The 12,933-nt window shown below is 41.6% G+C and overlaps 1 protein-coding gene across 2 annotated transcripts in view; it reads right to left on the reverse strand.

The window, feature by feature from the left end:
- Positions 1 to 11,435, reverse strand: part of slc30a6 (solute carrier family 30 member 6) — a 90,264-nt gene extending 78,829 nt beyond the window's left edge. Inside the window, exon 1 of one of the 2 annotated variants that reach the window (XM_079511553.1) lies at positions 11,298 to 11,435. The gene's annotated coding sequence lies outside the window, so the exon portion shown is untranslated. The remainder of the gene's footprint in view (positions 1 to 11,297) is intronic. The other variant, XM_079511554.1, reaches the window with a different exon arrangement.
- Positions 11,436 to 12,933: the final 1,498 nt, after the last annotated feature.

Consider the following 12,933-nt stretch of genomic DNA (forward strand, 5'->3'; position numbering starts at 1 on the left):
TTGAGCAAGAAAATGTCATTCCCACACCCCCACACTTCACAGTAAGCTGCTACTGCCACCCTACTGTACAAGATTTTAAGCACTATTTTCACCAACAGCTAATGACATGCCCAAAATTGGGATGCTTGATCAAATGTGGGGGACTCGATTTAGTAGAAGTTTTGTCTTAAACCAAAGCCTTGTTTGTGGATGCATTAATGGAGAGTATTGTCTATACCAGGCTGTATATGTTGCTGTGTAGTGTTACTACTGTGTTTATTGTGTGTTTCTGTGTAGAATGGCCTGATGTGGAAACTAATATATAGGCTGGGACGATAAAGTCTAATCTAATATAACATTCTCTCTCTCTCTGTCTCTCTCTCTCTCTCTCAGAGTGCGTGCATCAGGTTTCAACTGGATCTTTGGCGTTGTGGGGAAGATGGCAGCTGCAGCTACAGGTGCTGATGCAATTCTTCGGACCAGAGCTCCTGAAAGTAAACCGTGTGTGCGTGTGTGTGTGTGTGTGTGTGTGTGTGTGTGTGTGTTTGTGTGTGTGTGTGGACTAATGCCCTGTCTGAATTACATGCGGTCCCCGAGGTTTGGGCTTTACACTGTGTCCTACACTGTCTCCTACACTGTGTCCTACACTGTGTCCTACACTGTGTCCTAAACTGTGTCCCTCTCACTCAGCTTGCTCTCTGTCCATGTCTCTGCTGTAGGTGAGCTAGGACAGGGGTTCTCAACCCGTGGGTCGCGACCCCTCGGGGGGTCGCCAAATTATTTTGGGGGGTCCCCAAATTATTTTTCAAAAAATATATATATATATATATATATATATATATATATATATATATATATATATATATATTTTTCCCCCCAACTGAATGGATGGAAAATCGAAAATTAAGAGTTTACATGGTACACATAGTACATGCATACACCTTCCTAATGATTATATCTGGTTTCAGTATTTATTTATGGTGTATTGTCTATTATTAAGGTTATTGTAGCAGTCAATTTATATTGGGGGTCGAGAGGGGGCGGGGCGGGGGTCCCGAGACGTTGCCAAATCATTTTCGGGGGTCCCCGGCCAAAAAGGTTGAGAACCCCTGAGCAAGGAGACTGGAGGAGGAGACACTTCACAGCAGAACAGAGTCTAGGGGGTGAGCTAGGAGACCGGAGGAGGAGACACTTCACAGCAGAACAGAGTCTAGGGGGTGAGCTAGGAGACTGGAGGAGGAGACACTTCACAGCAGAACAGAGTGCTGAGATGGAGCGGCTCTTCAACAACACCTGACAGGAAACAGGCTGGGAGACAAAGTCAACCAGCAGCTCCACTGTCAGTAGGGAACTCCAGGTCCAGAAGAAAGACATATTACACTTTGGTTTTTAACCACATTGACTCTATAGCAGGGCTACTTAACTTAAGACGGCTCAGGCGACACTCAGCAACTATAGCAGGGCTACTTAACTTAAGATGGCTCAGAGGCCACACAGCAAAATTCCAAAATAAAGGGCTAAAAATGTCAGTATTATTTTGAAATGTTTACAAATTTATTTTGTAACAGAGACTAAACGACTAGTCTAAAAATTAAGGAACCCCACAGTAAAAAACCACATTTCCATCTCTATGGAAAAACCTCAATGAACAAAAACATGCTGATTAATGATGAAGTTACAAAATGAGACTTCATTCACAACATGTGAAGAGAACATTTATAATGAACAGATTATCACTGATTAATAAATAAGAAAAGTGTTTAATACTCAATTCTCTTGGAACAAACAATTACAACACCTACAGTAGTGAGTAGTAGGGTGGAAGTAGATCATGGTGGGCCTTTATTAACAACTCTTATGGCTTTCTTTTGTAGCAGGATAAGGAAGGATAGAGCAGTGCTACTCAACCCGCGGCCCGTGGGCCACATGCGGCCCCTGCTTAATGTGATCAGCTGTCGTTGTTATATAAAATAATACGGTTGTGGTGAGTTTAAAATGTGTCTTGAGGTTTTCAGGTAAATGAAATGATCACTTAATAATATAGATCATTTCTTCAACAGACATAAAGCACAATGTTTTGTGTTCATGTACAACTTCTCTGTCTAAAGGTGTTTGTGTCGACACCAGTATTTATTCTGTCCACTGATTATTATTTTTTAATTAGTAAATAATTGACAAATCTAATACATTAATATCCCTAAATATAGAAATATGCATTTATTATTTAATAAATAGCAAAAGGTACCATGGTTGGTATGAGTCTCTGTTCTTTACTATACTATATATCTATTTATTTATTTAAACAAGTATCTACCTATACAGAGGTGAAGTGTAGTGTAGTTTGGCGGAGCCTGGTGGTGATACTATCATATTGCTACGCTGCGCAGGTCTATATTGACACTCAAAATGTATGCAATCCACATGTCCTTGTTTGTACTTTTCACACTTGGACTAGCAAACATAATTCGTTTTTCAGTTACTGCTAAATCAAAGTTGAAGTTTTGTTTAGGACCTTTTAGGACTGTTATTTTCTAAATTACCTTTTTGTTATGTACTGTAATGCATTGTTTTTAAACTAAAGTACTATTCTGGGGCAAACATTCCGAAAAGAAATGAGCAGATCAACAACCTTGTACAACTTGTAGGTTGACTATTTCTGACAACAAGAGTTTAGTGTTTAGAGAAAAAAGGAGCGTATCTAGTAAGGAGCCATGGGGGACCCCGGTCAACTATGTATATTACACATGAATTATTACTTATGACAGAATGAGAGTGCGTTAGTCATGCTGTGACCACACACACACACACACACACACACACACACACACACACACACACACACACACACACACACACACACACACACACACACACACACACACACACACACACACACACACACACACACACACACACACACACACACACACACACACACACACACACACACACACACACACACAACACTTTACATCCTGCATTGTGCAATTGATATGATACTGTAATTTTAGTATACTATACTGAGCTTGTAGATTTGCGGTGAATGTTCCCCCCAGAATAGGAATGCTGGGGTTTAAGTGGTTAAACACCAAGTATAAAAGTTATTTTCAGTGTCCTAAATGGAACCAAATATTCTCCCCAGTTTTCATCGTGATATAAACTGTATCTTTGGGGGAAAGATTTACATATTTAGATACCGTTAATATGACAATAAAGTGCTATAAAGTAACATTTCTGTTGACGCCTTAAATTTAACAACTAAACAAGACTGAATGCTATTTTAATTTTTGGTGTTTGGTTGACATTGTATCAAAGACAACATTATAACATGAAATCTTAATGATTGTAGGATAAACTATTACAACTACTGTACCAGCATCACATCTCAGCAAAGCTAGTTTAAAATGAAGCTAGTTTAAAATGGAAAGTCCATTTTAAACTGGGTTTCTTGTTCGTATTAAATGTTTATATTAATATTTAATCAGTTCAGAGTGTTTCCACTGACAATGGATTGGTTCAGAACCCTAAAAGACTTGTATGTGTTATATAAATAAACTTGTCTCGTCTTGTAGTGGCTATCCATCATACTATTATATCAATGTTTTGCATTATATAAATAAACTTACACATGTGCACCCCCCCCCCCCCCTTGACTTGTAGATGTTTTGACATTTGAAGCACGATAAGTACACTTGAACTGAATAAGAAGATTTTGAAATGATGTGAATGATCTAAGACAGACTGACTGAAAAATGGAAAAAGAAACAACTTTAAAAAAAGATGCACATTTTATGTTATCTGACATTCTGTGTTCTCAGATCAGTGGACAGAATACTGATCTCGACACAAACACCTTTAGACAGAGACAGAGACATTGTGCTTTATGTCTGGTGGATCAAACACCTTTAGACAGAGACAGGCATTGTGCTTCATGTCTGGTGGAGAAATAATCTATTTTTAATTGATCATTTCAGTTATATAATATCTCAAGGCACATTTTAACCACATGGAGCACATCACACCATACTCTTACTTTAAAACAACGACAGCTGATAACATTACACATATTCACAGCCACTCTTTTCAGAACCAGGATATGCAACGTTGCCAGATCTTATCAAAGCACATGTTGTAGTTCTCAGGTGGTCCTTGACACCAATTAGTGTCCAGTACACTAACTTTCCACTGGGCACGGTGACGTGTCTAGTGTTGGTGGACGAGCAGGTAGGGGATATAAAAAGCAGGTGCACGATAGTGACTCGGTAGTGACTCGATAGTGACTCAGCTTCAGGATGAAGGGCTGTGTGGCTTTGCTTGTTTTACTGTTCTGTCTGTCTGGGGCTGCTGGGGCTCCGGGAGAGAACGGACTGTTCAGCGAGAGACAGAGAAATGCCGGACCAGGTTCCCTCTTCACACCTGACCTCTCGGGGGAGCTGATGGAGCTTAGAGACATGGTGCACAGGCTGGGAGCCACCGTGGTGCTACAGACTGGTACGCTGAGCAACACAGAGACCAGGCTGGGAATCAGCGAGAAGAGGCTGGCCGCCAGCGAAGAGAGACTGGCCGCCAGCGAGGAGAGACTGGCCGCCAGCGAGGAGAGGCTGGCCGCCAGCGAGGAGAGAATGGCCGCCAGCGAGGAGAGACTGGCCGCCAGCGAGGAAGAAGCCATGAAGCAGAAGGGGTTCATGACAGGTTAGCATGGTCACAATGGAGCTGGAAGAAGTTGTAAAGGTATACAGGCTGAAATGTGTTTAAAATGTTTCATAGTTTAACATAATGTTGCTCTGTGATGTTTTTCAGTAATGGCTGCCAAATTGAGTGCTAGCGAGAGCAACGTGAAAGACCTCCAAACCAGACTCGGCACCAGTGAGGTCCATGTTGCAGACCTCCAAACCAGACTCAGTACCAGTGAGGTCCATGTTGCAGACCTCCAAACCAGACTCGGCACCAGTGAGGTCCATGTTGCAGACCTCCAAACTAGACTCACCACCAGTGAAGGCCAAGTGGAAGTTCTCCAGACCAGACTTAATGCTAGTGAGAGTCAAGTTGAAGGCTTTGAGACCAGACTTAGTGCTAGTGAGAGTCAAGTTGAAGGCTTTGAGACCAGACTTAGTGCTAGTGAGAATCAGATTGAAGGCTTTGAGACTAGACTTAATACTAGTGAGAGTCTAGTTGAAGGCTTTGAGACCAGACTTAGTGCTAGTGAGAGTCAGATTGAAGGCTTTGAGACTAGACTTAATACTAGTGAGAGTCTAGTTGAAGGCTTTGAGATCCGACTCAACACCAGTGACGTCCAGGTTGAAGACTTAAAGGAAGAAAGTGACGGTAATTTGATCAAGATGGTGTTCAGTGAATGCAAGGATACATGTAGTGTTGAAAAGGGACTTTGGGGTTAGTTCACCCAAAAATGACTTATCAGTTACACACCCCACCTTGAAGCCTTGAATTGACCACAACTCAGCCGGTCATTAAATTATATGCTTATTGGAATTCAAAAAAAATAAGGAAAAACACACCTGTGTGAAGTGAGGGGCGCTCTTATCATCATACATCACATTCCGTGCTCAGCCAATCAAATCATCACAAATGTCATTCCGGCCAATCACGTTTGGCATCTTCACTTTTTTTCTGCCTTCACATTTTATCCTCGGCCAATCAAATCATCGCTATGGGGTGATCAGCCAATCAAATCATTGTGTTTTTGGTCACACAAACAGACAAAGCTCGGCAAAGCACCCCTCAAAAATCTCCATGAATTCAAGGCTTCATGGGGTGTGTAATTAAGTCATATTTTTGGTGAACTACTCCTTTAATTACTTTAATTAATCTCAGAGAATAGATACCGCTTTTTTGATCATATAATTTACTGTATAATCCATATAATCCATAATGGAAATATATTAAGCTTACTCACTCAACAGTGAAAGTGCATGAGTATTTACTGTATGACTTAATGCTAATGTACTGATTAATGTACTGATTTCAGCTCATCTTGCTCAGCTGACCACCATAGAAACCAGGCTGACTGCTGCTGAAAGCCAAGTGCACCAACTGTGGAGTAAGTATGTTTTATAAATATAATATATACTAAGTTACTAACATATTATTAAGTATACATGTATATAAAAAGTAGGAATTGAAAAAATCCCCAAAAGGTTCAATTAAATGGAGGACAAAGTACTCACATTTCAATTTTGTATTGGCACACATTAATAAACGCTTAGTCGCTTACTATAAGTATGTTTATATACTAATAAATGTATAACAATGAGTATGATACTAATATAAAATACTATACGGATATGTATGCTCAGTAAACATATGTTCAGTCTTCGTTATGTATGAAGACTAAATACTGCACATTATTCACCAAATATGCGTAGAAAATTAAATTATCTGCGATTCTTTGGCACACATTTGGCAAAAACATTGCATATATACTGTATAAGGCCCCGACTCAATCTCAAGCGTGAGCTTGTAGATCTGCTATATCTGTCAAAGAGATTTGGTGTAGAGATATCTGTCAAAGAGATTTGCTAGTCTTACAACCAATCACATTCTGACGACCCATATAGAGCCTGGGCTAGTCTTACTATCACATTCTGATGACCCATATAGAGCCTGGGCTAGTCTTACAATCACATTCTGATGACCCATATAGAGCCTGGGCTAGTCTTACAATCACATTCTGATGACCCATATAGAGCCTGGGCTAGTCTTACAATCACATTCTGATGAGCGCTGAGAGCAATCAGAGGGAAATACTAGCAGTCCTATTATACAGCCCCGGGTGGACCCCGGTCAGGTTTAAGTGGTTATTAATGAGCAATTATGTGTAAATATTGATGGTACTGTCACACTCACAACATGTTACATTTAACCAAAGTAATTATTGTACCGTCTTCCACAATTAAAATGTCCACAATTAGAGTGTTCTGGTCTATTCTATGTAACACTGTCTGCTACTGGTACCATTACTTTATAGAGTGTTCTGGTCTATTCTATGTAACACTGTCTGCTACTGGTACCATTACTTTATAAAGTGTTCAGGTCTATTTTATGTAACAATGTCTGCTACTGGTACCATTACTTTATAGAGTGTTATGGTCTATGCTATGTAACACTGCTACTGGTACCATTACTTTATAGAGTGTTCTGGTCTATTCTATGTAACACTGCTACTGGTACCATCACTTTATAGAGTGTTCTGGTCTATTCTATGTAACACTGTCTGCTACTGGTACCATTACTTTATAGAGTTTTCTCAGGGCTGCCAAGTTTCAGAAAATGCCAAGAGTGAGACCTTGGGCGGCGGCGAAAAAGAATTGGCCTTTTTTAATGTCGATTTGGCCTTTTTTAACATTGATTTAGACTCTAAATCAATGTTAAAAAAGGCCAATTTTAGAGGAATACAGACATCCCACCCTAGAGTGGTGCAACTCCGTGTGGGGGTCCCCGGTTGCGCACAGGTGGTGCAAAACCACCACGCTGTTTTCGTGCTCAGACCCAGCCAGCCAGCCAGCCAGCAAGCCACACACATAGTGCTCAGACCCAGCCAGCCAGCCAGCAAGCCACACACATAGTGCTCAGACCCAGCCAGCCAGCCAGCCAGCAAGCCACACATAGTGCTCAGACCCAGCCAGCCAGCCAGCAAGCCACACACATAGTGCTCAGACCCAGCCAGCCAGCCAGCAATCCACACACACAAAGTGCTCAGACCCAGCCAGCCAGCCAGCAAGCCACACACATAGTGCTCAGACCCAGCCAGCCAGCAATCCACACACATAGTGCTCAGACCCAGCCAGCCACACACATAGCTCCGTAAGGGAGTGGTTGCCGTTGCACCACTCAAAAAATCTTCAAAAAACTGAAGAGGCTACTGGAGATTGGAGAACCTGATTTGGACATGATCTGATGCAGGACAATGTTATGTCACTATGACAGAAAGAGAAGATGGGTCTGGCCACATTCATTCACCCCATAATCTCAGTGGAAATTGGGGAATATGTTGTGAAATAAAAAGTCAGAAAACTGGAATTTGGGAAAATGCCTTATTTTTAATTTCCCCATGCCCACACATCTGTGGTCTCTCTCTCTCTCTCTCTCTATGCCCCCCCCCCCCCCCTCACTGAACAGAACTATAACGACAAGTTGCGATGCGGCCCCTCCCCCTTCACACACATACACACACACACACACACACACACACACACACACACACACACACACACACACACACACACACACACACACACACACACACACACACACACACACACACGACTTTGTCCCTATAATGTGCGTAGGCTACTGGCACCGTTCCTCATATCACGCAAGAGACGCCACACACCAGTATAGAAGAGAGATAGTCACTTGTGACTTACTCACTTAATGTTGTAACTTGTGGAGGCTATATTGTCTTCCATGAAAAATATTTCGATGCGATGTTAAACTCTGCATGGCTCATTTCCATGCGTCACAGTCAGGGACCCTGCTGACGATTTGGTGGTCCACTGCCTGGTTACCCTTCTACTGCATATAACAGCGCTGCATGATCTCCTGCAGATCGGCTATTTTGCCGTTTGTGAGGACGCACACATGGGCGCGCGTTATTACGCGGCGGAGCCGCGGAGAAAATTGTTATTATGATAGCCGGCTTGGCTTTTTTGGCACATTTTATGCCCCCCTCGGCGTGCGTATTGTGCGTGCGTGAGAAATGAGAGGTGTGGCGTGGTGCGTGGTAAAAGGTCAAATTGCGTGACTCTCACTCTCAAAGCGTGAGACTTGGCAGCCCTGCTTTTCTGGTCTATTCTATGTAACACTGTCTGCTACTGGTACCATTACTTTATAGAGTGTTCTGGTCTATTCTATGTAACACTGCTACTGGTACCATTACTTTATAGAGTGTTATGGTCTATTCTATGTAACAGTGCTACTGGTACCATTACTTTATAGAGTGTTCTGGTCTATTCTATTTGCAACACTGCTACTGGTACCATCACTTTATAGAGTGTTCTGGTCTATTCTATTTGTAACACTGCTACTGGTACCATTACTTTATAGAGTGTTCTGGTCTATTCTATTTGTAACACTGCTACTGGTACCATTACTTTATAGAGTGTTCTGGTCTATAAAGGACGAGCTATAATTCCAGTTGACAGCTTTAAGAGTCTCCTGTCTAGATTATCATGACCACAGGGTTTGTTAAGATTTCAATTCAGATACGATTTAGATTAGATTTTTAATTTCAGATACATTAGAGAATGGAAATTCAAATTTCCATTATATTTTGTCCTGCATGATACACTTTTTAATAATTGATTCAGATAGATGACCGTTTGCAGGCAGCATGCCATTTCTTATGGTGTAAATTGTACATTCCTAAATTGTAATCAATTTTACTTGTGAAATAATTGTTGAAATAAATCAGCAAATTCTTGAGGCTTGGTGATGAAGCGTTCACCTGATTCAATAAATGATGGTGTTTTGCCCATTTTATCTCTACCCATGATTTGATTGAGAATACTCCAGCGTTTTTTACTATCATGTATAATTTCTTCAATTCTAGATTGGTAGTATAGGTAATTTGGGTCACTTTGTTTCTTAAAGAGCGATATGCTAGCCAGTCCTCTGATCTACCTAGCCGCAATTTGCAACTCTATTTTTTTACAATGGGATGAATATAGAGTTGCAATACCCTCCAATGACTCCCCAGACGTGTGGGAGAGTGCTTGTTTAATAGAATCTTACCTGCGCAGGTAAGACACCCAAAGAAGAGGCCGACGCAGCGCGACGCCTCGTCACGCACGGCCTTCTATTAAACAAGCGCTCTCCCACACGTCTTGTTTTACGGCAGGTTGAATATTACGGCAGGAATATCACTTGTGGAATATTTTGGACAGAAAGTAGCTCACAACATGTCTACGGGGGATTTTTATGAAAAACAAGCTTGGCAGATTGAAAGAGGATAATTCAAGCTTGGACTACAGCTGCAATGTTGGTGAGTTTAACGTTGTTTAAGACCAGCAGATCGCAAACCCAATATGATGAGTGGGGAGTCAATGGAGGGTATTGCAACTCTATATTCATCCTAGCCCTGAAACATGACTGCCATGATAATCATGACAGTCATGACGCAACTGCAGCCTGTTTTACGCGATCGCTACATTTACAGTCCAAACGTGTATATAAACATTCCGTTTTCAAATATAAAGTACTCACAATTTGTCCCACGGGTGTTATAAATTTGCTGGTACAGCGATTAGCATTGCTGCATCCCGCGTTGTTTAATAAAAAGCATTTTTATCCGAGCTCCCCGGCTACTTTTCTCAAACGGGGTTCGTTTGGGAAATACAAAGTTGCACACCGGGAGCGCACTCGCCTATTAGTCTGTATTGGCAGTGCTGTCAGCGTGCCTATATCGAACACACCCAGTGTTTCAGACTGCCACACTCCTCCTGACCGATAGGGGCGCGTAGTTGAAAGCCAATGGCAAAAAAACAGCTCGGATAAAAATGCTTTTTATTAAACAACGCGGGATGCAGCAATGCTAATCGCTGTACCAACAAATCTCTAACACCCGTGGGACAAATTGTGAGTACTTTATATTTGAAAACGGAATGTTTATATACACGTTTGGACTGTAAATGTAGCGATCGCGTAAAACAGGCTGCAGTTGCGTCATGACTGTCATGATGATTATCATGGCAGTCATGTTTCAGGGCTATATTCATCCCATTGTAAAAAAATATAGAGTTGCAAATTGCGGCTATGATCTACCTGAATCTACAGAAACTCTTTTCACTGCATCTCTATCTTTCATCCAGCTTCTCAGCATTGTCAGCTTTTCATCTACTATTTTAAATATGCTTTGAAAATAACCTGAAATAATTATGAAAGTTTAAATTGTGTTGAAACATTGTAACAATACAAATGTTCTCTCATGGGGTCTATGCTGTCACAGACGGGGGTCCACAGACAAATAGATCATTTTGGGGTCCTTGACATGAACATGTTTGAGAAGCATTACGTTAAAGAGCCTCCATAATGTTCATATCCATCCTGTCAATAAACACATTGAAAAGCATTGTTGTCTGTTGTATGTTTTACTTTACAGGTGACACACATACTACAAACACAGTGTTCTATGTCACCAACAGTCTGTGTTGGATTTTACAGTTACTTGTATTGTAAATTAAAGAGCCTGTTGTATTATGCAAATCACAGAGCAGAGGCTAGACGGTCAATGACACATTTTAACAGCCCATTTCTGCACGGCGGCAGAAGCAGCAACAGCAAAACAATAATGTATGTCTTACCTATATTTGGGAGAAAGTGCCTTCCCTTTCCCCATGAATTAATCCAACCGAGCAATAGTTTATTAAATGAGTTTGCAACATGCTCTGCAGCTCATGTGAACAGAGGTGCAACCATTAACAGGTTCCTGTGTCACACAGTACCTGTTACAAAGGTTCCTACTACCTAAGCAACAGACAACCATATATTACATAGGCCTATTATTCTTTGTCAACATCTATTTTATTCCCCAAAGATAAATACATTATTGGTGTAATAGATATATTTGTGGATAACAAACAAAAAATGAAATAGAAATCTACAAAAAATATGCTTTTTACAGCCACCACCACCACCAGGGGGTGCTGCAGTGGCCTCAGCACCCCACTTCCCGATAACCTGTATAGTCTTTGGCTGTAGTGTATAGGCCTACTCTTTAGTCTAAGTGCTTGAGGGTGAGAGGCTGCAAGAGCTCCACATTGTAGTGAAAGGAATGGGACAACACTTTGAAGATGAGTCCGTCATTCATGACTTCACTTTGAAAACCCTTACGGCCCTTATTTACACTTAGTGCTTTAAACATATACAGAGGTAACAGTGAAAAGGTGTAGGCTGAAGCCCAGGCTTTATTATGCCTACCCAAGAGTAACTTTCTTACTTACAAAACCAGGGGGTCCCTAGCCAAATGATTGATTGTTGGGAACCAAATGGACCCTTAATGTAAATAAATTTGAATTGAATTGAAACTCAGCGTACAAAAGGAACCAAATGGACCCTTATATGAAGTTACGGGTCCATTTGGTTCCGTTTGCACGTTCGATACTACAGCATACAGGGTCTTCGATATCAAAACGGTATCAAATGAGGGTCCGTGGCCGCCTCAGCCTATGGCCTCTGTCTGTCTGTCTGTCTGAAATGAAATGAAATGAAATCTATATTTACCCAGGGTATCTGGGCTAAGCTCTAAGAACTTGTTTCCAGCCAGGCCCTGCTCATAGAACACATTTCATCGTAGTGGTTGATGCCTTGTTCAAGGGCATTTCAGCGGTGGTAATTTTAACGTGTCGGACGGCTGGTTCGAACTGGGAACCTTCCGGTATCTAGACCGCGCCGCTATCCGTTCGGCCACCGCTGCCACTGTCTGTCTGTCTGCCTGTCTGTCTGTCTTCATGCCCTCATTTTAATGCAAACAAAAGTGAAAAGACAGAACACATCTTAAAAGATACAAAATAAAGAAAAACAGCATATACGTACATGCTGTCAAAAAGTGGAGTGATAGAACATTGTGTGCAGGGTGGCAGCATGGCCTCTAGGTGGTGCTATAGTGAGGGATTTTACACTAGACTGCAGGTTCCCAAACGTTTCCATGTGAAGCCCTTTTACAGTCTATGGTGAAGCCCCAAATAGCCCCAGGCCCAAAGCATCAGGCTCTATGAATTCATTTATTTTCATAGAGCCATTTAAACATTCATCTTGTGGCTCTTGTGTTTTATGAAGCATCATAATTATATCCCTGGACTTCAGAGTTCAAAGTCTGAGCTTCAGAAACAGCTGTGTGTTCAGCTCTTTCCTGCCCAGAGTACAGCTCAGCTCACTGACATGACGTCCAGATAGTGGACCTTCTGCTCTCGGTGGCAGCTGTCTGCGTTGGCTTTGCTG

The sequence above is a fragment of the Electrona antarctica genome, assembly GCF_951216825.1.
Source record: "Electrona antarctica genome assembly, chromosome: 10".
Lineage (NCBI taxonomy): Eukaryota > Metazoa > Chordata > Actinopteri > Myctophiformes > Myctophidae > Electrona > Electrona antarctica.